Source organism: Alexandromys fortis, unplaced genomic scaffold (assembly GCF_014885135.2).
Source record: "Alexandromys fortis isolate MF-2015 unplaced genomic scaffold, M_Fortis_MF-2015_v1.1 scaffold_96, whole genome shotgun sequence".
NCBI classification, from domain to species: domain Eukaryota; kingdom Metazoa; phylum Chordata; class Mammalia; order Rodentia; family Cricetidae; genus Alexandromys; species Alexandromys fortis.
Window position 1 is genome coordinate 2,309,530 of NW_026068053.1, and position 26,267 is coordinate 2,335,796.

Here is a 26,267-nt window from a genome sequence, read left to right on the forward strand (position 1 = left end):
TATTTGCATGCCTAATTTGTTTCCCTGGAACTGTTCCTATGGATCTTAGACTATGCAGAGAGGAAAGATTTCACTATTGTAAAAATAAATGCCTGCTTAGAGTTAGGAAATTCTTGGCCAAGAAGGAAGAGAATGTTTCCAGGAGTAGAAGACAGAGGACAAAGCTGACTTGTGAGCATATTGTAAAAGAGCAAATGCTTCTTTAAGAACCTTTTTCTGAGGCTTAGCATACTGCTCTGAGGTTAGGAGAACTTGTTAGTCTTCCAGAAGACCTAAGTTTGGTTCAGAGAATCTACATCAGACTGCTCACAACCACCTGTGACTCCAGTGCCAAGGATTTCATACCATCTTCTGGATTCCATTGGCTCTGTATTCATATGCACAAATGAATACTGCCTCTCACATACCTATATATACAATTTAAAAATAAAAATATAATCCTAAAGAATGTTGGTCAGCTGGGAAACACAAAGATAAATCAGATGAATAGCATTTCTATTTTATACCATCAATTTCTCAGAGCACCTGTGATAATGTTTTATCATTAGCATAATTTTACAATAATCATAGTATTCCTCATACATTATATAGAGGTTTTCAGGTGTTCAGGCATCAGGTTGTCTCATTTCTTTTCTATATTGCTATTCTGTAATAGTGGATCGTAAGCCTAGCATATTCATTAACTTTGTGATAAAACCAAGGGAAAACTGTAAATTTACCTCTTGAAGGGCAATAATTCTCTGTTTGAAGAGTGTGCTCTCCTTTCCAACAGTCACAGGAAATCTTCATTAAATCATTGTCTGTAGTGTGAAAAGGAGTAGACATCTGATGGGACTCAGTCCATGCCTGTCTCCCTCCAAAAAATTGAGAGACACTGGAAGCTGTGCTGACATCAAGCACTCCTCTCCTGCTTTGCGATGAATTTCTACATGTTGCTCCTATGCAAGCCATCTCCAAGCCTTCCAACTGTTGATTAATATCCTAAGTCAAACTCACACATCCACCTTGCATTTTTATTTATTTTTTTATCTATCTATTCATGTATTTTTTTGTGTATGTGTGTAAGTATGTATGTATGTATGCATGCAAGCATGCATGTGTGGGCTTTCAAGACAGGGCTTCTCTGTGTAGCTTTGAAGCCTGTCCTGGAACTTGCTCTGTAGACCAGGCTGGCTTTGAACACACCGAGATCCATCTGCCTCTGCCTCCCAAGTGCACCACTACCAAGCTACATGTTTATTTTTTAAAAGCATCACCACAAAGCAGACAACTGTTGGGATTTATAGTTTTGATTTCTTAGGTTTCAATAAAGAACTCAAGATCAGAACTGATATTGTCAGATTGTTTGAGTTTTCTTCAATTTGCTAATAAATTTCCAATAAAAGCATTGCTACATTAAATTTTTTCTTATAAAATAAATGTATCTTATTTAAATAGGGCAGAAATGTTACTACTATATAAAACTTTAAGTTAGAATATTCCAAGGAGAAAATCTAATCAAAGCAGGGATCTAAGGGTATTGATTATCTGCTTTGTGCACCATGAGGTCAGGTATAATGCTCAAGCTCCTTATATGAATAAATTTTCTAGCAGTAGCATTGCAATCTGTCACTTTTATTGATTCCTGTTTATAAACTTATATCTGTTGATCTGCACCCAAAATGATTACTATTTATTTGCTGTGACTTGATATCAATGTTTGACCTGTTGAATAGATATTCATAATCTCTATTCAACCTTATGCCTAGCCATCAAAGTGCATAGTATGCAAAAATGATGCAATTAATTCATGGGTGGGCAGTACTTTGTAGATCGCCTGTCATTAGTCTTATTCTGATGGATTATCAGGGGATGTGCATACCTGAATGCATTCTCCCTGAATATAGACAGCAGACACATGGTGATATGTGAGTACTGTCTTGAAAGTATCTGGAATCTTCATGAAAATTCTAAGTCTTTTAATAAAGTTACAATATGAAGGACTCTGGATTTCTATAGACAACCATGGAAGTAAGGATTGCATTCAGATGAAATAATAATAAGAGTCTGAATGCTGACAATTGTGCAGACTTGTAAAGTTATATTTGTGGCATGGGATATCTATTTTCTATCATTGATATTGATATATTTTCTTCCGGCAATGGTCTGTCTGCAAAATAGATATACCTTATTTTAAAGTGGCTTATGATTCTGTAAAGAGCGAGAAGAAATTAATGCATTCTAAGCCCTGCAAAGCTTGCTTTGATTGTCAACTTGATTGGTTTGAGAGACAGCTAAAACATTAATTAGGCATACACCTAAAGGAGACAGTGAAGGTGTTTCTAGAGATAATTTGCACAAAGGAAGACCTACAATAAATGTGGGCTGTGAAGTTCAGTGTGCTTAGAGCCAGGGTAAAACAACAATGTTTACTGTTAGTAAGAGGAAGCCAGGAAGGACATATGCAAGCCTGACTCTCCCTGAAGAATGCACTTATAGTCTACCATAGGCATCAAATTCCATCTTCTCCTGCATTCCTGCAGAGGTTATCCAGGCAGCCTTCACTGTATCAACAGTCCTTCCTGTTCCAAGGCTTCTGGATTCATGGTCTGAGCAGTGACTACTGGCTTTTATGAAGCATATAGATGGCCATTGTAAAATTTTTTGTCTGATTTCATAAGCCATTCTATGCAATCCCGATTTATAATTATACATCTGTTCTGCTGTTTCCACCCTTCTTGTAGATACTAATAAATCAAACACCTAGAGGTAATCCAAAGCACTGAGCAGATTTCAAACTTCATGGCTCCATGAACAGTATTCCTACTCTTGTTTTTTGGCTTCTCCAGGGCAGTGTTAATTGAAATAGAAAATTTACTGATATTAAACAAGTCTCTGACTCCTAAGATTCTGATCACTAATTAGTATGATAATATTTTTCTATTTAAGTATCTGTAGAGTTCTATTCTACCATACTAATCTATAAACCACTGCACAGTGTTTGTTAGTAGGTCAATACATTTCACTGTGAATTAAGATCTCCAAGCTTATGGTAGCATACAGTTTGGAATCTTGAAGCACTTAGTAACTGATCAATATACACTCATATTTGTCTTGAATTTCAATGCATTTTATTCCCAGATGTTTAAGAATATTAAATACAATTGTTCTTCAATGATTTTCACTTGAAGTATTTCAAATGTAATAACATTCCTGGTTGTGTACCATGTTAATTTGAATGAGAATTGCCCCAGGGTTCATATATTTGAATGCTTGTTCCTCTGTTGGCTGAACTATTTCAGAGGAATTTGGAGATGCTGCCTTCTTTGAGGTTTGAAAAGTTCACACTGTTCCCTATTATTCTTGTGGCTTTTGTCTTCATTTTGAAGCCATCAGCCACTGCCCCAGCACGATGCCTACATGGTCTCTGCTATGATAGTCATGGACTTGCCCAGTGAAGTGCAAGCAATCCTCACATAAACTCTTCTACGTCTCCTTAGCCACGGAATCTTTTCAGAGCAATAGAAAAGTCACTAAGACACATACTGAAAATGCCATTGATTGTTTAAAGAAATCACAAGACAGATACAAAGATTTCTATCTACAGATCAGATTCTGCAGTTCAGAAAACAATTAGAAATTCAGGTCCAACTAGGCACTATGAATTTTACCATATCATTCAATTGTTTTAATTTTCCCCTTGGTTTTAAGTTTTTTCCCCCATGTATTAAATAAAAAAAACTAAAGTAGAAAATTTTACATATTGTATTAACAAATTCATATAAAATGTTTATTTACAACATTATCATCATCATTGCTATTAGTATTAATGTGTTTTTACCAAGAGTGGTTTAATATTAGTTAACTTCAATTCTTTCTTTTTCTTGCTTTCTCTTTACCTATCTTAGATAGGCTCTCACGTAGCCCAAGCTGGTCTTGAACTTCTTACGTACACAAGACTGGCCTTAACTCCTGCTCTTCCTGGCTCTACATTCAAGATCCTAGAATTATAGATGTGGGCCACCACTGCCAGCTACAATTCTTTCCTGTCTATTTTTGAAAACTCTGAAGAACATTGACGCTTTGAGTTACTTTGGCTCACTTACAATCAAAATAGACAATTTCTCCATGGAGCACAAAGCTGAGCAGGCCTCCATAAGAGCATCAAAACAAAATAACAAAACATTGACTGTGCAGGTCCCACGATGGCTATGAACGCGGCCTCAGACTTTTATAGCTGACAGTATCACGTAAGAGGGTAGAAAGGCTGGACATCGCTGGGAGACTGTTTATAAAGCAATGAGTGATCCAGATTATAAAAATGAATTTGTTTTCTCCTGTCACATGCCATTCATTTTTGAGTTTAAAACCTTCTTTTCTCACCCGAAGCTTTCTGTGTCACAAGTGCCATCAGAGCACAAACAGATTTTTTCCTCTGGATTTTAAAGTTTCAGTCTTTATTCTAACTTTGTATTTTTTATCTCAAATTTTTTGCAGATATGGATCACATTTATTTTCTTACAGGAGATAACTGAGCCCCCCCCCCACTTTCTTGCTGTTCTGAGAAGATGTCTGATAAGCCGGCTTGTGGCCACCTTTAGAGTGCCATTTGTCTGGTACAGGTCATAACCATACCATGTGTTGCTATCTAGCCCAGCAAGGGCTGCTTCTTTCTTTCTTTCTTTCTTTCTTTCTTTCTTTCTTTCTTTCTTTCTTTCTTTCTTCCTTCCTTCCTTCCTTCCTTCCTTTCTTTCCTTTCTCTCTCTCTCTCTCTCTCTCTCTCTTCCTCCCTCCCTTCCTTTCCTCCCTCCTTCCTTTCTTTCTTTCTCCTTTTCATTTTTTTGAGACAGTTTTTCTCTGTGTAGCTTTGGAGCCTGTCCTGGAACTCTCTCTGTAGATCAGTCTGGCCTCTAACTCACAGAAACCTGCCTGCCTCTGCCTCCCAAGTTCTGGGTTTAAAGGCGTGCTCTACCAGCACCCAGCTACATTGTCTTTCTTGAGTCTTCACCTGATTAGTACTCACTTAGACAATCTCTCTTGATAGATTTGAAACCATTACATCTTTGTTAAAATAACCCGCTCTTAGAAGGAAAGGTTATCCCATCATGGCCACAGGTTCTGACTGCATCCAGGTGATATGATATTAGTACAAAGGCAACAGGAAGTTGGAGAGTTAACTTAGATTTCTCAGTACTACAGTTTTGCTCGAGTGATTGACTTTGTATGGATTCTTAAATGTTCCTTTTGTGAAATCAAATTAGTAAATTGCTATATGTAGAACCCTGGAAGAAGCCTATCATAAGGCTATAGAGAGAAAGGCAATAGAAGAGCTATCCAGAACAAACAAAGATTTAGAACTGAAATGGATAAAGACTGATTGAAGATAAGACTGGAAAGAAACATAAAGAAAAGAGAAGTTCGTAAACTAGGCTAAAGCTAACATGAGGATAGGCACTTGTAGTTCCAGCACCTGCGATGTTGAAACAGGAGAATCCAGCATGTGAAGCCAGCTTGGGCTACACCCTGAGACCCGATCATAAAACCAATCAAATCAAACAAAAACTACATAAAAACAAGGTTGAGTTAGTTCCTAGAAAACTATTGCTGAGTGCTGTGTGATATATATTCCTGGGAAAATGTGGCCAGTGATCTGCTCTCCCCAGAATGGAACCAACCACAGACTAAAGTAAGAGTATCACCAAAGTACAGCTTGCTAAATCAATGAGTTTTATCGAGTTTGTTTACTGTAGTATGGGTGAAGGGTTACTTACAAGGTTAGAAATGACTCAAAGACAGTTATATCACTCAAATTACCCCTCCTTTATAATTGATGGCTCATGAAACTTGGACACATGGAGCTCAATACACAATCTACAGGCAGTTGAGAAGTTGGAGTGTGTCTTGTTCAGAAAGCCCAGGCAGTTTGAGCCTCATCAAGAGAGTTCAATTGTCCTAAGAGTCTATGAGGCAGCTCTTATAGAATGATAGTCTTCCAGGAAGCATGACTTGTCTGAGAGTATCTCTCAGCAGCCCTTACTGTGCATACATACATGTGTATACATGCATGCATGCATGCATGCTTAGGGGCAGAGGGGACTGGTGTGTCATGTCAGTTGTAGAGAGTTCCCAAAGTCTTTGAATTGTTTACTCTCAGGGTAAGTATCTTCTCTGCAGGATGAAATCATGTACCCCTCTTTAAGAACATCCTGTGTCTTGATGAGTTTCCCATTAGTATGGAAGTCTTTATCTCAGAGGACCTGCTATACAACTCCTACCTAAATGCTTTTCATCAGAAATGTTTTTATGTTTCTTCCATGTCTCACACAGACAGTAACATTTGAAAACAAAATATTCCTTAAAATAGATATAAATGAAGAAGCCTATTGGATGGTCTTTTAAATTTTTCTTCCCATGTTGTTTAAAGACCTTAAATGAGCACAGAAGTTCAAAATATGCCATGACTAATTAAATTGTTTCACGTTTTCAAACCTCAGGTGATGAGTGGAAATAATTTTTAAGCTTAGAAATGTTAGATAAAAGGAAAAAACAAGCCAATTTAACTATGTAAACATTCTGTATGAAACAAAAGTTCACGTTTAATAAACATTTGCTGAAAATACATATGACAGATAAAATCCTCATAGTGTGACATAAACTCACCATGTATAACATAAAGATACTGCTTTTTAAAGGTATCACATATTATCTTGCATACTTACACTGAACATGAATTTTATTATCTGAACTTTTATCCTTAGTCAAATGCTTTATCCCAAGTACATCAGAGTGAATGCTTTAGATATATATTAGCATCATCTCAGTTCTATGAATGATGCATCTGATTCTAAGAGGAGATTGCATGTGCTCACAAGAGCAGTCCCCTTCTGCAGCTAGAGAGAAGAGACTGCAATGAGATATGAAGTAAGAGGCTGCTAGTTCCTCTTTTTGTCTGCCCCCATAAATGAAAGATTAATAGAGAGTTCACATGTATAGAGTATATAACATAATCTTTTAATTAGTAAAAGAATAATAATAAATTTACTAGTGAATTTGCCTTTCTTAAAAATCACAAAATAATTTAGAATTAAGATACATTTATCAATTTATAATTTTTAAGAATATTATTTGCATTTACCAAATTATGAATGACAGTAATTTTAAAATGGGCTTTCATTGTCATTTAACAAATTCATATAACTGGTTTCTTAACTTTAATTAGTATCTTTCTTGCTTTGGCTCATTCTCCAGTGACAATGACCACAGTATCTTGAAACATCTAATTATCTTACTTTATATTTTGAAAATATCAACAGAACAAAAGCTAATAGGAGCTCTGAAGTTCAGCATTCTGTATTTTATTTTGTCCAATTTAATTTGACTATCAAGGAGTTTAAGTATATTTTTTAAAATATTTACAGTCAGAGCTGGAGATATAGTTTGAGTATGATCTTTATCACTGTACAAACTAGCTGTGGTGGTGGATGCCTGAAATCTCAGAACTTGGGAGGTAGAGGCAGGAGGATCACATGTTAGGTCAGTGATTCTCAATCTTCCCAATGCTGTAACACTTTAATACAGTTCCTCATGTTGTGGTGACCCACAACCGTAAGTTATTTTGATTCCTACTTTATAATTGCGATTTTGCTCCTGTTATGAATCAGAATGAAAATATCTATCATTCAGGGTATCTGATATGCAACCTCTGTAAATGGTTACTCAACCACAGTGGGCTGCAACCACAGGCTGAGAACTGCAGTGTTAGGTTATCTTCTATTACGTGTGTAGTTCCAGGATAGCCTGGTTTGTGTAAAACTTGTCACAGATTTTCTTTTTTAAGCTACATAATTCTTAGATATATGGTGAGCAAAATAGAATATGAGAATTGTTGATTGCCTAATTAGCACAATGACAGGAAACACACCTGGTTCTGAGCACATTGTATTTATTGAGAAGGAGTTTACAGAAAAAAAAAAAAACTGAATTATTCTGAAAAAAAAAAAAAAACAGAGAGGAGCAAAAGAGCTAGTTATTTACCTTGATGACTATCGGTCATTTAACGAGAGCAGTTCCTTGAGGATGTTTGTTCTCAGGAGTCTTCTAGAACATATAGGAATGTTCATAAAACTCTGGACACCACGGAACACCTCCATGCCAAGACATATGAACACTGCCCAACGAATGACATAAACACAAACAGTAAGGGCAAAAGTTACTATTTGGGTGCTGAGTAAGAATTTTTGAAACATTTCCTTGTTTTAAGGTTGCTTTTCTACTGTGACCCATTAATGCAGTATGTACATAAAGATTGGCATACAAACACAAGGCATTGTATTAACATTGATAGAATATTTATAAGTATATGTTAACAGAAAAACATGCTTATGTTATAAAATTTTGAAGCATAATCCTAAATGTATTTCATGTTTATAATAACTTTGCAAGTGTGAAAACAGGAACACCTATAGAAAAATCTAAAAAGAAAATGCATTAAAATATGCATAGTTGTTAAGGTTGAGAATTAAATCCCCTTCTACCTTTGGTACTTACATTTTCTGAAAAATGTAGCCATCTATTTTACATTAAAGAGGGAGAAAAATCAATTCTTAGTGTTCATTATAATGACCATAAGTGAGCAGTTTTCCAGGTACAGCAATGTGCTGAGTCTTGTCTTGCAGGATGCTGCATCACAGAGGTGAGCAGGTGAAACAAACGCTTGTCAACAATGGCTGTGAAGGTTTAAGCATTATCATCTGAGGGCACATGCAACTAATTGAAACACATCTGTTGATTTGATATGTACTAATCCAAGATATCTCATATAGTCAAAATGATATTTAAATATTCTAACATTTGAAAATAAATACCAAAAGTCCCTACGAGCCATAAAAGTGAAATTTCCACTGTGTGCAATAACTTTTGTAATCCAGATGTCTTTTAAGAACAACTGTTAACAGAAGATGCTGTGTGAGATCCTAAATTAAACCTTTGCCAGCATCTGTGTCAATGGTGGTAACCCACTGAACTATTGAGTCCATGTTATAACAATTCACCGAGTGTTATGGTGGGGATAAAATAGACTGTAACTCTTGTTTCCTCTGCTGCCAAACACAAGAGGCCTTCCAGTTTCCCCAAGTTCCTAATGAAACTACTCTCAGCCCTACTCTTCATGTGCTGGTCCTGGCTGAACTCACATCTTCTCTGTGGCTCTCAAGAAAATGTGGCAATCGTTTCATTTTTCTGGAGAGAAAGAAATGGAGAGACAGAGACAAGAAACCGACACACACACACACACACACACACACACACACACAGAGGCAGAGGGAGAGAGACAGAGACAAAGAGATAGAAAGAGAGAGATAGAGAGACACAGAGAGTGTTCACAGCTTCTGCAAACTGCCACAGTGTCTAGTGCCCACAGAGGTCTGATGATCTGACAGCCCTCAGATGAGGAGGCCTGTGTTGGATCTGGGGGTGGGGTCGCACAAAGATGGGGACAGACCACCAAAGTCTAATAAACCAGAAGCAAACTTTATTCCAGAAACAAGAATCCAGGAAAAAATAAAAAAATACATAAAAAATATCCGTGGGGGCACAAAGAGCTTATCAGATAGCGGAGACCATAGCCACAGATGGGTTTTGTAAAGCTATGGCCAAGTCTGGTTTCTGAACCCAGCTGTTTATAGTAGGGGCACCAAGCATTAGGTCTGGACAAACGAATTTTTACAATCTCAAGGTAAAACTCAGATTCAGGTTGCCTCACTTTACAATCTCCATTAACAGAGTTTTTCAGTTAAACTAGTGTTTGTACTTAATCTATTGTCTTCCTTTGTACTTACAGGTGGTGTTTACTGAAGCCCTGTGCTCTCCCCTTTGATGCTGCCAGTTTCATATAGCAGGGGCAATGCATAACCCAGAAGTCATATATCTATTTCTAAAAAGTTGACTCAGTTCATATCTGTAGGGTAGCTCTCAGTTTGTAGAGAGATGCTTTAGCCTTGTAAATAGAGCTATGGGTTGTAAAGAAAAATAACCCACTTTTAATAACCTTAAGCTACTGAGGAAGTCCGTTCTCATTCTCCTAGGCTTACAACATTATATTTCTTTATTTCTACATTCCTATTTCTGGAATCTACATTTTTTTTCTTGTTCTTGGACTCTTCAGCCTGCACACTGGACCGTCATGGTACTTATTACTTACTGCTCAATTGCATCACATTGTGAGACACCGAGGGTCATATAAAATACTATGCCAGTAAGTTTCCTTTCAGGATAGTGAGATCCTCAGTAAGCAAAGGCTGGTGAACCTAACAAACTAAGTTTGATTGCTGGAACCCATTTGTTTGAAGGAGAAAGCCAACTTCCACAAACTGCTGTCACCCTCACGTGTGCTCAAGCACAAACACTTCAGACAAACTAAACAAATCTAAAACAGCATGAAGGAAGGACCCACAAAAGTATAATAGTCAGGTTATTAAGGGGTGCAATGTAAAGACAAACTCACAAATCCAGAGCAAACCAGATGCTGAAACTGGACCCAGCCACCTCCCTGTCTCTTGTTCTCCTACCAATTCAAGAGAAAGCCAGGGCAAGAAAGGGCTAGAGACCCTTCCCCCACTTCCAAGCTTATCAGTTCTGCATGGCAGACAATGCCACATCCTAGAACTTGTTGTTCCAAGGCTGTGGGCTGAAAGAGGTCCAGGCTTTTCAGTTTCACATGGCAGACAAGGTCACACCCTAGATCTTGCTGCCTCAAAGCTGTTGGCGGAATGAGGACCCTTTGTTGTGTTCAGGAAATTTATTATTCACATAATAATGTTAGTCAGAAGCAGCCTTTTCAAGGAAAACTGTGAGTGGGCTGCAAACAGCATTTCACTTCTTTCAGGAAGATAATCATTCAAAAAATGGTAATTATTAAACACTGAAACACACAATTATGAAATAGGTATCAACCTTTTGATATTAAATAGGTGGACAGGAGGGAAATAGACTCAGAAATGATGACAAAAATTTATAGTTACACACTGTTTTCTTATTAAAATTGCACAAAAGACTAGAGATCAAAGTAACAAAATTTGAATAGTTCAGTGTAAAGAACGTGAAAAAGAGTTATAACGTATACACAACAGCAGGATGTCAAATTCAGACATAAAACCTGACAAACTGCTTAATCTCTGGACTTTATACAGCATTAAGATTGGCATAATCGGCCAAGTGGTGAAAACTCATGCCTTTAACCCCTGCACTTGGGAGGCCGAGGCAGGACAATCTCTGTCTCGAAAAACAAAAATAAAAAACAACAAAAGATCAAACAAACAAAATGATTGACATAATCAAGATGGAAGCATTTTTGGCCATTGTTACGAATTTCTCTCAGATCCTCAGTTTTCTTGTTGCTTCTCTTCTAAGCAGATAAAATTAATCTGTTTTATTTGTTTAATTCTAAAGATGATCTCAACCGCATCTCCCCGAATGTGATTACAAGGAAATTTCTTATCTCTTCATCAAATATGCAAGTGTTTATTTCTAGTTCCTATGTCACTTCATCTCAAAAAAAGTGTTCACTGAAATAGTAAAAGTTGAGTAAATTCTGATGCCTGTCTATTTTTTTTAATCTATAAACACAAACCAAGTACCTAAAAAATTGAGTTCCAAGCATTCTGCAGAAAGTTTAAGTTGCCCATAAATTGAGATCATAGTCCTTAACTTGCTTGAGCACCACTAAGCCCTCAGCTGGGTAAGTTTGAACCATTCCCCTTGGTTATGTAAAAGTAAAGGATAAAAATAACATGTAATTTCAAGCAACTCACATCTCCTGAGTTTATAAAATGACTCCAATTTCATCTTTATATGCAGCAAATGGAAATTTGAAATAAAGAAACAAGAAAAAAATAAGTTATAAAGTTGAATGGGTGATGATGACCATTTATATCCTTTGAAAGGAAGGTTATCTAATGAAATGATTTGAAATTCACTCCAGATCTAATATTTTTATATAGCAATCATATGGATAATATCAATTAGCTTTCTAGAGCAATAATCCTAAAAATGCATTCACAAGTCATTAAACAGAAGTAAAGGTACTAACCCATGAGCCTGAATGTGGTCTTCAGATCCTAAGTGAACCAGTTCTTTACTTCACTCAATATAGTAGTTACTTGTGTAAATTAATTTAAAAGAATATTTATTTGTATGCACACTTATATGTTTCTCTGTGTGCATAAATATTTACACAGTCTGTGGTTTACAGTGTCTAAATTCTTAGCTACACAGTGGTAAAGAAGCAGATATGCATTCAATAACAACTGTATTTAAGATTCTGAATTTAAATTGTCTCTTAGGATACTGATATGAGGAGTTTTATGTTGATGGAAAATGTTAGCCCTGGTCAAAAACATATAATATTTTACATTTTATTATAGAACAACCTTTGTTTGGAGATAATTTTCTCAACTATGTTAATGTAAGTATTTTAAAGACGTGAAGTTGCCTAGGTTAGACAGTGATGCTGGGTAAGTTAGGATGAACAAATGCACTTCTGAAAATGGTAGTTTCAATAATTGTATGGTCATATTGTCAGGACATTATACCCTAAGACAAAAGTAATCTCTATATGTCTATCTCTTTATCTAAATCTATAATGTTCTTTTATAATCTATGTTCTCACAAGAATAAATGTCAAGAATAGGAAAGTAAAGAAGAATCATGGAATCGGGTTATGACACAGACAATTCGAATATATGAGGAAACCCAGGACTGTGGGGAAAGCAACAGTGCATATCTTGGCAAACTCTTGATCCTTCTCCTGAACTATCCCCTAAGAAGCATGTGTAAAAGGTATGGCTACCCTTTCCCCTAGAAAACTTCCCAACCCTGTGGCTGGCTGCACCTTTATACTTTTTCTTGTGTCTTGTTCATCCATTTGTAACAAACTGAAATCTGGGTAAAAAAAAAAAATGTTTATAAGAAACTCTCTGCCTATTCCATGAAAAAAGAAGACTACCTAATTTGAGGGGAATGAATGGAGAACCAGAAGAACTAGATTGAGAGGCCTAGATAGTGAAAAGTGGCCCTATATGACATTTCACCTTTCTTTGACCTCTGATCTGGGAGCTGGATGTTAAATTTGCTTTTTCAACGTTTGTGAAATTGCTGATGAAATAAACCTTAACAGCTGACTTGTTCTATCTGTGCCCCAAAATGAATCCTTCTCCCCTGGGGCACAAGAGCTGAGACTGCTCCTGGAGTTTGGTGTGGGAGGAGGGGAACAGTGGGGGCAACATCACTCCCCTCTTTACCATAGGCCAGCATTCCCAACAGGATGGCTCTTCTTTCTTAAAATTGTTTTGTAGCAATTGGTGGCACATACAATAGCCAGAAGTAAAGACTGAACATTTGAATTATGGCTAGTGAGATTGAGGAATTAAGTCTATAAATTAATTTCACTTTAATTGTCTTTGTGCACATGTGACTAGTTTCTAAGAGAGTAGAAAGGACAGCTAAAGGCTCTTTTGAACTCAATAAACTGTATTTTCTCCTTATTAGTAACTATTAAATAAAGGTGGATAACTAATTAAAAGAATTGCTTTAGAGGCAATTCAAGTTCCAAATAAATATTTTACAAGGTGATTAAATTATCCTCTGTAGGTAAAATTCCTTTGCTCAAGCTATTCAGTAGGAACAGACTTGAAGACATGAGGGTGTCTGTGCACTCCAGCTCTGCAGCTGACCAGCAGAGTGTTACAGCTGACACACTGGGTTATTGACATCTGCCACCCTTAGCTATTATAAAGTGATGATAATGATTCTTATCTCACAGCCCTGCTGCACAAAACTAAGAGAACAACGTTTGTGAAATTCTGACACATTGCCAGGACATGATATTGATCTTTAATAAATGTTGTTTTGCTTCTGTACTATAATAACACATAACTGAAGCCATAAGTAATTAATCATTTGAAAAGAGCAGTAAAATAATTTTTTTCATACTAAGACTGGACTTCAGTTTATTTTAAAGAAAGATTGCAAAGATGATGTTAAATTAGAGTTTTATTGCCTCAAAGACGGTTATTAGTTAAGTGGTCTGTTGTCTACTATATTGCAACAAGAGGAGCATGGAGCTAGATAACAACGTTTTAGCCTAATATGAGTGAATCTGGCCAATACAGTCATTGTAGCAAGAAAGTTGTCATCAGCTTCTCAGGTACCTTGATCTGGAGTTGCTAAAGACCCATGTGCCTGCTAAATGAGGCAGATAGTCAATTGCTTCTATGACTTGACTTTATTCCTATAGAAATACAGCAAACTAGAAACAGTTTCTCGACACTGCTCAGACTCCCCTAGGAGGACAGTCCTGTGGTTTCTCTGTCGACCTTATGGTTATATTGTAATCTGACAATATTCTCAGTAAATAAAGACTCTATTTTCTATTATGTAATACAGTTAAAGAATAAGCACATCCTTCCACTGCGACCATGATACTTGGATGCAGATTTCCAGTTTGAGACTAGTTTTCAATTTTTCTTGATATTAAATTAAATTCAAGAGTTTGGATCCTAAATATGCTTAAAAGAAACATTCTTCCAAAGTTTGCATAGAAAACATAAACTGAGTTGTTTAAAAGTTTTACATGCTGTGGTGGGAAAACAGAAAACCTAGAATACAAGTTTGTACTCCTAAAGTTATAAATTTTCGTAGGAATGATCATTATTTCCATAGTTCGGGTAACTTTCTTTAGTACTATCTTTGAAGCCTAGAGCACAAAACAGGTTTGTTGGTTCAACGGCTCAGGTGACTCACAGACATGTTTGAGGTCAACAAAAGGATATTTTTATGGTATACTTTCATAAACATAACAGAGGTCAGAACTTATTTTACTATTTAATATATAGTGGAAACTAGTACTGTTATGATCTGCTGGCCTGGCCTGTCACCTGGGTACCCTGTCCCTTTAAGAAAAAAGCTCCACCCACTCCCAACTTCCCCTCTGAAATCGCCTGCCTCTTCCAGCTTGCACTCTCTTTCGATCCTTTATCTGAAAAGGTAACTACTGCCTCTCCTCCTCTCCTCTATCTCTCTACCTCTCTCTTCTACGCCCCTCTCCCTTCTCCCCTTCCCCTTTCCTTCTCTTTTCCTTCCATAACTCTCTGCTTGGCGTATCTGTCTGTCTCTTACTCTCCAAGGGAACGCTGGGGCCTCTGGGGACTGGGGTTTGCTTTGGGTGACCTGCTGTAGTCCCTCATGGACATCTGCCCCTCATGGCCTTCACCCCACCATATCTTTAAAAAAAGAATAACAAGTACCCTTCTCCTGTGTGTGGACTCCCAGTGACATTTGGGAAGATGTCTCTAAGCAGACAGCCCCAATTGACTTCTAAACACAGAATGGCCCCGGATGCATTACTGTATTGTCAATCTCAGTTCCTCTCCAACATGAATTGTATGTAAACAGGCCAGGCATCTCCAGAAAGTCTCACCTGCAGGAACTCTGCCTGGGACCCTGATGGCCTCAAATTTATGTCATGGAAACCTCTTGCTTGTTCTGGAAACAATGAATGTAATTACTCTGGCAAATCAATGTTTCCACTCAACTGAATGACAAAATAACTTGTTAAATAGCACAGCTGATTTACATATCTAAGAGTCAACAAAAGCTTCATGTACTATTTGATTACATCTTTTAGGTGAAAAAAATGTAACTCATTGTCTGACTGCCAATGTCTAAAATAAAAGAGGTAATTAGGACCATACTGTTGTTATGATTTTATAGCAAATGCAATCTGTTTTCAGAGAAAATGTGTCCCCTTATCTGAAGCTGCTTTATTTATAACCATGAGACTAAGTCTATGGGTAAAAATAATCTTTAAAAATTAGCCAATTGGAAATAGATTTCAAACTAGCACCTTCTAATTTAGCAAAATATTTAAAAAGAACACAGCAGATACACATATACACATATTTTTCTATAATAAATGTTTATCTTTATTTACTTTCCCAAATATTTTATACACTTTCCACGGATACAAAACTACTAATATAGCTTTAAATACTATTTTCAAGTGATATGAGCTTATACTATTTTATATGAAAATGTGAAAAGCATAGAAAAAGGTTAAAATTGTATATATTTATGTTTATCCTGGATATTTCATGTTACTGTATTTTCATATTAGAAGAAAATTTAATCTACCTTTCTCAAATAAGTCAGCTAATTCTAAAATATAGATATAAACATTTTGATACAGGATCTTTTACATTCCAGCTGGCCCCATGCTGGCTAGAAGGGTGATGTTGACATTGAGTTCCTGATGTTCCTGCTGTCACCACAAGTTCTGGGAATAGGTGTGTGTGTCACTGTACCTGGTGTTAGTTTCACTTTTAAATTTGTATTAGTAGATTTTCATTTCATCTCTTTCCTTGTCTTTTTGATATTGCTGTTTGGGAGAGAAAAAAAATGTATATTACAAGCAAAACCTTTTTTACAGTGTAAAAAATTAAAGTTCAAAGAAAGACAAAACTCAGCCCAAACAATGATATCAATAAACTTTTTTTTTAACAGGGATCAGTTTGTAGATGTTCATTGAAAATAAAATTAGTCTTAAGTCATAATAATATTTATATTTAGTCTTAAGTCATAATATTTATGACATAATATTTATGACTTAATTTATAATATTTATAAATTAGTCATAAGTCATAATAATATTTTTCAAAATCTTACTTGAAATTTGTAGCAATTCTATTTTACTGTATTTTATTTATTTATGGAAAATATAATATATATAACACATTCTGATTACACTCAACTCTCCTTCTGCCCCCTTTACTTGTCTACTAAATCCTTTCTCCCGATGTATTCCCCTCTCACTTCCTCATCTTTTATTTGGTTTTATAACTTATTGAGTTTCATTGGAGCTCTCTGCATAGACACGGGTATGGAGCTATCCACTAGAGAATGGGAAACTTACCAGTGTTTAAATCATTGACAACAATGAATCCCTTACTTCAGCAGCCAGTGATATTTCCAGAGATCCTCACTTTCAAGATAGGGGTTTTATTTACTAACAAAGTTTTTGTAAAAAGAATCATGGGGAAGTTCAAGAATTGGAGGAGACTCAGGAAACCTTTAAGTGTCAGCCATTGTAGGGGCCATTCCCTGTTGCTAGGACACAGGCATAGTCCTCCAAGCTTGTGTCACTTCATCTCTGAAACCAAAACATGAGAGCCTGAGCAAAACATACAGAGAAAAAAAAAAAAAAAAAAAAGAATCCTCTGTCTTTGTATAAGAAAACAAAATATCTCAAACTGGTAGTGGTGGCTCTCTTGTTTAATCCCAGCACTCAGGAAGGCAGAGACAAGCAGATCTCTGTGAGTTTGAGGCCAGCCTGGTCTACAGAGTGAATTCCAAGACAGGATGCAAAGCTACAGAGAAACCTGGTCTCAAAAAAACAAAAATAAAAGAAAAAAAATCACATGGTTTGTGAACCAACAAAAGTCATTTAATTTAGAAAATGGGAACTTCTTTGACTGTGATAGATACATTTTACTGAGTTTGGTAATTTGACTTGGCAGCTGTATGCTCTCATAAATGTGAATTACATATTGGTAAAAGCCCTTCTGGCTTTGAATGTTTCTTCTGAGGAATTCACTGCTATTCTGATGGCCTTCCTTCATATGTGACATGGTGTTTCTCTCTGGAAACTTTCAGTGTACTCTTGCTTTATACATTTTTGTCTTTTACTCATATAATGTGGGGAGTTTCTTTTTTGGCCTTGTGCATTCAATGTTGTATATACATCTTGTACTTAGCTGGCCATCTCTCTGTGGATTAAGAACCTTTTCTGCTGCAATTATGTTCAAAATGTTTTCTGTGCCTTCTTTCTTAGTTAATGTTTCTATTGCTGTGGAGAGACACAATGACCACAACAACTCTTATAAAGGAAAAAGAGTTAATTGGGGTACTTTATAATTTCAGAGACTTAGTCCTTTATTATCATGGTGCAACATGATGGGAGGCAGGCAGACATGGTACTGGATAAGTAGCCAAGTATCCTACATCTTGGCTTTCAGTCAACAGGAAGTGGTCTGACTTACTGGGTGTAGCTTGAGCATAGGAGACCTCATAGCTCATGTCCACAGTAACACACTTCTTCAAACAAGGTCACATTTACTTCAAAAAAAGCTGCAGCTTCTAATAGTGCCACTTCCTTTAGGCCCATTTTCTTTCAAACCATCAAATTCCACTCCCTGACCCCCAGAGGCTTGTTGCCATGTCATAATGAAAAATGCATTAAGTCTAACCTCAAAAATCCCCATAGTCTATAACAGTCTTAAACTTATTTAAAAGTTTAAAGTTCAAAGTCTCTTCTGAAATTCATGCAACCTCTTAACTGTAATCTCCTATAAAGTCAAAATCAAAAAACAGATCACATACTTCCAACATACAATGGCACAGGATATACATCGCCATTTCAAAATATAGGGAAGGGAGCATTCACTATAAGTAATCCCTCAACAAAGCAAGACCAAAAACAGCTGGGCAAAGTCCAAACTTCACATCTCCATATCTGATGTCAAAGCATTCTTCAGCTCACAACTCCTTTCATATTTGTTGATGATAACACTCTTTTTTTTTTTTCTCTTGGGCTGGTTCTATTCCTTGTTTGAAGTTTTCCTCAGCAGGTATCCCATGACTCTTACTTCAGTACTAACATTTTGGGGTCTCCAAGACAATCCAGGCTTCAACTTCACAGCTTCACTCAAAGCCTCCGTAGGCGTCCATTCAGGGACACCCCTGACACATGCCTGGACTCACCAGTTTTCCTTACTCATGGAGACAAATTTCCTTGCTCTTTCTTTTGTCCTTAACTCCAGAGCCATGTGGCTAAATATGTCTAGTTCTGCTTCTTGCTGAGGCTAGAACATAGACCCCTAGTTCAATTACATCTTCACCAGTTTTCTATTTTCTCTCATAACCTAAGTTTGGCACTCCTTGAACTTGCTCTTTAAACCAAGCTGACCTCAAACTCAGAAATGCCCCAGCCACTGCCATCATAGTCCTGGGTTTAAAGGCCTGCACTACAAAACTTTTACTTAATTCCTGTTCACGAGTTGAAAATTTAGGTGGGTGGCACCTTGCCCTGAGGTTATCACACCCTTTATTCCATTTCTTAATCTACTTATCTCCTTGAGTAGAGAATGTTGTTCCTTTTGGAAACTACAGCTCCCAGACTCCTCCTGGATTAGGGATACCTGCGCGCGAGGGCATGCACAGGTGCAGGTCATTTCTCCCAGATAACCTTGCGCTTCCCGTTAAAAAGCGAGCTTCCAAGAGGTCTCACTCTCTCTTGCCCTTTTACCCTTGTGTATCTTGCACACCCATCCCTCTTCGTGTCCCCCTCCCCCCCATTAAAGTGTACCCATGTGGGAGCCTCGTGTCTTGTCTCCTCCTTTTGCGCGTGTCTCGTCTATCCTGTGTTCGTCTACACACCCACCCGCTTTTAAAAGAATAATAGAGAATATATCTCCATTCCACTTTCTGGCTTTTTTCTCTCTCCTCAGATGCTTTACCTTGCTCAGCATGTTCCTTTTAATTATATATCTTCATTAGAGTTGACACTGGTAACCAACCAAGAGTCTATACTAGGCTATTTTGAGATTTCCTCTGCCAAGGGAAATAATCTCAAACTCTTAAGCCAAACTTTTGGACAAGGGCAAAAACAGTCATATTCTTCATTAAATTTTCACAATAACGATTTTCAAATCATTGAACATACTAAAATTCATGTCACATGCAGCATTATTGTCTTCTGTTCTTCTACCAGCAATCAAGCAGCATGCAAAGCATTCTAGTGCATTCCTAACCCAAGCTCCAATGTCCATATTATTCCAAACAAAAACATGCTGTACCAATACTCTAGTCATTGGCACCAACTTCTGTCTCAGTTAGGAGTTTTGTTGCTGTGAAGAGACACCATACCACAGCAATTCTTAAAAACAAAACAAAACAACAACAACAAAAAAAAAACAGTTAATTGGGATGGCTTACAGTTTCAGAGGTTTAGTTCTTCATCATCATGGTGCAACATGGTAGTGCACAGGCAGACTTGGTTTTGGATAAGTAGCCAAGTGCCCTACAACTTCTGTCTCAGGCAACAGGATATAGCCTGTCTCCCTGCATGTAGCTAGAACATAGGAGACCTCAAAGTCAATCCCTACAGTGACAGACTTCCTCTAACAAGGCCACACATACTCTAAGAAGGCCACAACTTCTAATAGGCTCACTGTCTTTGCGTATCATTTTCTTTCATACAATCACAACTTCTATGTCCATAATTTTTAGATTTTTATCTTTTGCATTATTGTACAATTTTTTATATGTTTCATTTAACTTTTCATTAACTTACCTTTGTGGTTGACTAAGCATGCCAGTCTGCATATCCCATCTTGAGTAACTCCATTCAGTCTGTCTACAATGCTTTCCCAGAGCTTTCTGTTTAACTACTGATTTTTTTTCCAGCATAGTGTTTCTTCAATGCTTCTGTCTTTTTATTCAACTCATGTCTTTTAAAACTTTGTTAGTTAGTTAGTATCTTCTTACAACATGTTTTGATCATATGAAGCCCCATCTCCTAAGCCTTCCAAGTTCAAAAATCTACCACCATCCACCTAACTTTGGATCCCCTTTAAATTTTTTTTTAAACCCACTAACCCATGGATCTAAATTTTGTTAAATGTGTAACTTGCCACTACAGTGTGGGAATTAACAGGATCTAAATACTTTTAGAGAATACTGACTCTTTCTCTCCAAGCAGCTAACAATTGTCAATAGCTTCTTTGGTAGGGGTGGGAATTCATGTCCAACTCTGTTTTCCATGCTGGAATGTGGACTGGCTTGTGCTTGAACAGGTCTTTTTGCAAGCTGTTACAAGTGGTATGATCTCATGTGTGCATCTACCTATTTGTTATCAGAAAACACTGTTTCTTTGTAGTCATCCTCCTGTTCTTATTCCCCTTCCACCAACTCTTTTGCAATAACCCCTGAGCCTTTGGAGAAGAGGAATATTGTATATGTGTTCCATATCCTGTTAAAATATCTTTATTTTTTCTTTGTATTCTCTTGGAAATCATTTGAGAGTCTGTTTGTGTTCTCTTTCATTTCTTTATAAAATACTCTTAAATAATTTGTAATTTCATATGTCACTCCCATGGAGAAATCACTATTATGGAATTCATATGTTTTATAGGCGACATGTTTTGATTTTTTCATGATGCTTATTTTGCTGCATTGGGACTTAAGTATCTGATGTTAAGTCACTGGAACATGTTTGTCTCTGTCTTTCCATCCCTCTTTCTCTCTTTCCTTCTCTCTCTCTCTCTCTCTCTCTCTCTCTTTCTCTCTCTCTCTCTCTGTGTAATATCTATCTGTCTATCTATCAAAAGAGAAAAAGAACAAATTTAAGCCTTATTCGTATTTCAGTGTCAGTGTTGATAGTGTTCAGGAGGAACTAGGCTATAGTAGGGATGAGGTGACATTTTCCTCTGATAGACTGGGGATTAGACACCGAAATTTATATTCAGTACTTCTACTGAGAATGTGCTCTATATAAACAGTCAGTAGACATGGTTAGACACATTAGGAAGTTAGAGCAAGAGTTAACTAAAAAGAAAATAATCACTTTTCAGGTGTCAATCCTTTTCAAGAGTAAAGGAACATAGATAATGATGTGTATAATATTATTTTAGTGTTAGAAGAAGCAGAAGAAAAAGAAACAAAAGGACAAAGGCAGTGTTTGAATAGTAACTAAAATTGAATTTCTAGAGAGGAAATGGAAGAGGTAACATGTAGATTCATAAATAAAATAGTAGATACAAAGGGGAGCGAGTAAAGAATTTGGGGTAAAGATTCCTGAAAGGGTGTGGCAATAACAGGAGATCAAGTAAAGTCAGGCAGTCGCACTTGTGGCAAGGTGAGTCACAAGGAACATTCAAACTGAGTCAGTTTATGTAAAATAAGAGAGGAAATATTTAAAAAATGAAAGAGTAAGAGAAACAAAAGGGACTTCCATAGAGCAATATCAGGGAGGACTGAATGGAATTGCTAAATTGAAATTTTCTATTAAATAAAGGAAGACTACATGGAGAGGGGAAAGAAAATGAGGTGGGAATATAGGATTTGGAAACTGGCTTATTCAGTCTGAATCTCTTGGTATTCCTTTCCTAGCTCTCAGAAGCCTATCTAATTGCAGAGGTCTCTGTGATGGGTGTCTTTGTTCTCTCCTTTGGATCTTCCTTTGTGGGTTGCATTGCAAATGCTTATCTGGTCCACAGCCATGTAAACCCATTCTCAGATGCTGGTCACAACTCTGTGGATTACAATTGCCATTGTTGTTCCCGAGCTTGATTAGCATTCCCCAGTGTCTCAATTGTGCTTGGAGTCTGCATGAAGCTTTCCTTGTAGAATTTGCTTCCTGTCATGTTTTCAGCTTGCTGTATTCTGCATGGATCTATTTGAAGTTTCTTTTTTACAGAAGTATTCTGATGCAAGGTTTCAGCATGGAAACCTTGCTGGTAGTGATAGTCTGAGAAGAAATAAAGAATTGCAAGATTTGTGCCTGGACTGGAGATTAAATTTCTAGTATGATGTTACATAGCCATTTTCTCTGAGATTAACACTCTCCATATCAGAGGGAAGATGACTAAGGAACAGGATGTTAAAGGGGAAGCAGTGTAATCAGCTGTTCTAAGTGGAGGTGGAACTTCCCATGCGGTTAGAGAAACACATTAAGCTCAGGAAGTAAAGGATTCAGTGGCTTCAGGCAGTTTCTGAGACTGACCATATTCACTAGGTCCTTTCATCCTGCAAGCTAGAGAAGCAGTAAAGATTTCTCAGACAACTGAGCTGCCTAGAGAACGCTCAACTATGTCAAGTCATCAGGAAAAAGATCAATGAAGCTGCCTGGAAAACTCAGAGGCCTGCTGACCTCTTTGAAAGAGGAGCCACCTAGAAAGGATCCTGCAGACTGTTGAGCTGCTTGCAGGCTGTGTGATACATTATGATCCATTTTATTTTCAGCTCTGAGGAACAATCCCTCAAACTGGGATGGATATTTGATGCATTTGTCTTTGAGCCATTTCTACTCTGGTAAGTGATCACTCATCTACATTCCTAGAAATAATCCCAATAAAACACACTGGTTTGCCAAAATGGACTTTGGTGCTGTCCTTCCTTATTCTGTTCTCAGGTTACTGCTGGGGTGAGTAGATGTTTGTTCTTGTCTGCCTAGGAAGAGTCACATATCATATACAAAGAAAGAAAGATGAGAGAAAACCTTAGTCACACAATGCCTGCTGGATGTTGAGAGCCTGAAACCAATGTACATGCTAATTCAAGCTGTCTGTAAAACTGGTTCAACTGTTATTTAATGGGTACATGCTCTATACTTACTATGTCATTATAAGAGCAACTTTCATCATCTTTTTGTCCAGCTATATGAACACAGAAATAGCTAGTATTTTAATATGTTAATCATGAAGCAAACTTTCCTCTAGTTTAATATTCTTATGAAATGGCATTTTGGAAACTAAATTACATCTCATTAATATGACCAATGTTTTAGATTACTTTATTATCAAATAGCATAAAAATTTTATTTATTCCCTATAAGTTACTCTTAATGCATAAAAACTCAGGATACAGCTTATTGACAAGAATAGTGGAATAAAATGATTTTTATATCAATGTATTTGTTTATTTTACATCCTGGCCACAGTTTACCCTCCTCCCTCTTCTCCTACTATGTCTCTCCACACCCTCTTACTTCCCACTCACCAAATCATTTCTTCTCCATTTCTGCTCAGGAAAGGACAGCTGTCTCATTACTATCAGCAAAACGTGGCATACTTACGGAGTTGCAGTAAGACCTTCCCATGCATTAAGGCTGGGCCAGGTAACCCAGTATGGGGAGTAGGGCCCCAAAATCCTGTAAAAGAGTTAGAGAGAGCCCCTCTTCCCACTGTTAGGAGTCCCACAGGACAACCAGGCCACACAACTGTAACACATTTATTTGCAGACTGCCTAGGTCAGTCGCATGTAAGCTCTCAGATTGTCGGTTCAGCTCTGTAAATTCCTGTGTGCCCAGATTAGCTGATTCTATGCTGCTTCTTGTGGAGTTCTTGAGCGCTCTGACTCCTACAATCTTTTTTTTCACACTTTTCTGTAAGATTCCCCAAGCTCTGTCTATGAATCTTCATATGTTTCCATCAGTTGCTGGATGAAGTCACTCTGATGACAGGTGGGCTAGGCACCAATCTATGAGTATAGAAGAATATTGTTAGGCATCATTAAATTAATATCATTGACAACTTTTTCCAGTCTTTTTTTTTTTCTGTTTCTAGGTTTCTGGATCATCCAGGTTGTGGGTCCTGATGCTCCAGGCAATGACAAGGGTAGGCTCACTCTCCCAGCATGGATTTTTTTTTTTTTTACTATAAAAGTCATTGGTGGGTTACTCCCTCAATCTCAGGGCCACACTTTCCCCAAACACCTTAATAGTCAGGCAGACTGTAGCTTGAAGTGTATATACTTACATTGTTTTTCCACTTTCTCCATTTGAAGTCTTGCGTGGTCACAGTAGTTGGCCATTTCAAGCTAAAGATCTGCTATTGCTAGGAATCTTAACTGGGATCATTCTCGTAATTTCCTGGGAGATTTCCTTTTGCCAGGTTTTTATCTGACCCCCCAAATCCTCCCTTTTCAGTAGTCTCTATCAGTACTCTCTCCACATCCTGTTTACTTATGTGCCCATCTGCAGCTGCCCTCAGTCCATTCATAAAATCTCTTCTGTTTCCCCTTCCCAGGGGGATCTGGGCATACACCTGTAAACCCTCCTGGCTGTATAATCTCTCTGGGGCTTTGGATTTTAGCACAGTTATCCTTTATATTACACCTAATATCTTCTTATGAGTGAGAACATACTGTGTTTGTCCCTCTCTGTCAAGTTTACCTCACTCAGGATGATTTTCTTTTCTATTTCAATCCATTTGCCTTCAGGTTTTCTGATGTCATAGTTTTCTAACAACTGATTAATACTCCATGGTGGAAGTGTATCATATTTTCTTTATTCATTAACCATTCGTCAGTTGAGGAACATCGAGAATGTTTAAATGTTCTGGCAACTACAAATAAAGCTACTATGAAAACTGTTGAGCAAGTATAACCATAAGTTATCATTGGTGTTTTTGATCCTAGCTATTCCGACTGGTGTAAGATGGTGTCTCAGAGTCGTTTTGATTTGTGTTTCCCTGATGGCTAAGGATGTTGAACATCTCCTTAAGTATATCTTGGCCATTTGAGATACTTCTTTTGCAAATTCTCTTTTTAAGTATTTACCCCATTTTTGATTGTATTATTTAGTTTGCTGATATCTAGTTTATTGAGTACTTTGTAGATTTTGGAAACCAGGTCTCTTTCATATGTGTGATTGCAGAAGATCCATTCCCATTTTGTAGACTTCTGTTTTGTCCTATTAATGATGTTCTTTGCCTTACTGAAACTTCAATTTCCTGAAGTCCCATTTATTAAGTGTTGAAAGTAGTGTTTGTACTATTGGTATTCCGTTTAGGAAGTTGTCTCCAGTGCCAATTTATTCAAGGCTATCTCCCACTTTCTTGTCTATCATGTTCAGTGCTTCTAATTTTATTTTGAGGTATTTGATCCCCATGATCATCTCATTAGATGTCAAAATATCTTTTGACATAATCCAACATGGCTTCAGGATAAAAGTCTTGGAAACATCATGGAATCATGGATACAAGGGACATACCTAAGCATAATAATATCAATATACAACAAGCCTATTGTCAACATTGAAGTATTGGAGAGAAACTCAAAGCAATTCCACTAAAATCAGGAATAAGACAAAGTAGTACACTCTCTACAAACTTATTCAATATAGAACTTGAAGTTCTAGATAGAGCAATAAGAAAAAGGAAGGAAATCCAGAGGATACAGATTGGAAAAGAAGAAGTTAAAGTATTATTATTTGCAAATTATATGATTATATATATAAGAGACTGCAAAAATTCTACCGTGAAATTCCTACAGCTGATAAACATCTTCACTAATACGGAAAGATATGAGATTAATTAAAAGAAAACTAGTAGCCCTTCTATGTACAAATGATAAATGACCCGAGGATGAAATCAAGGAATCAATACCTTTTATAATAGCCTAAAATAATATAAAATATCTTGGGATAACTCTAACCAAGCAAGTGAAAGACATGTATGACA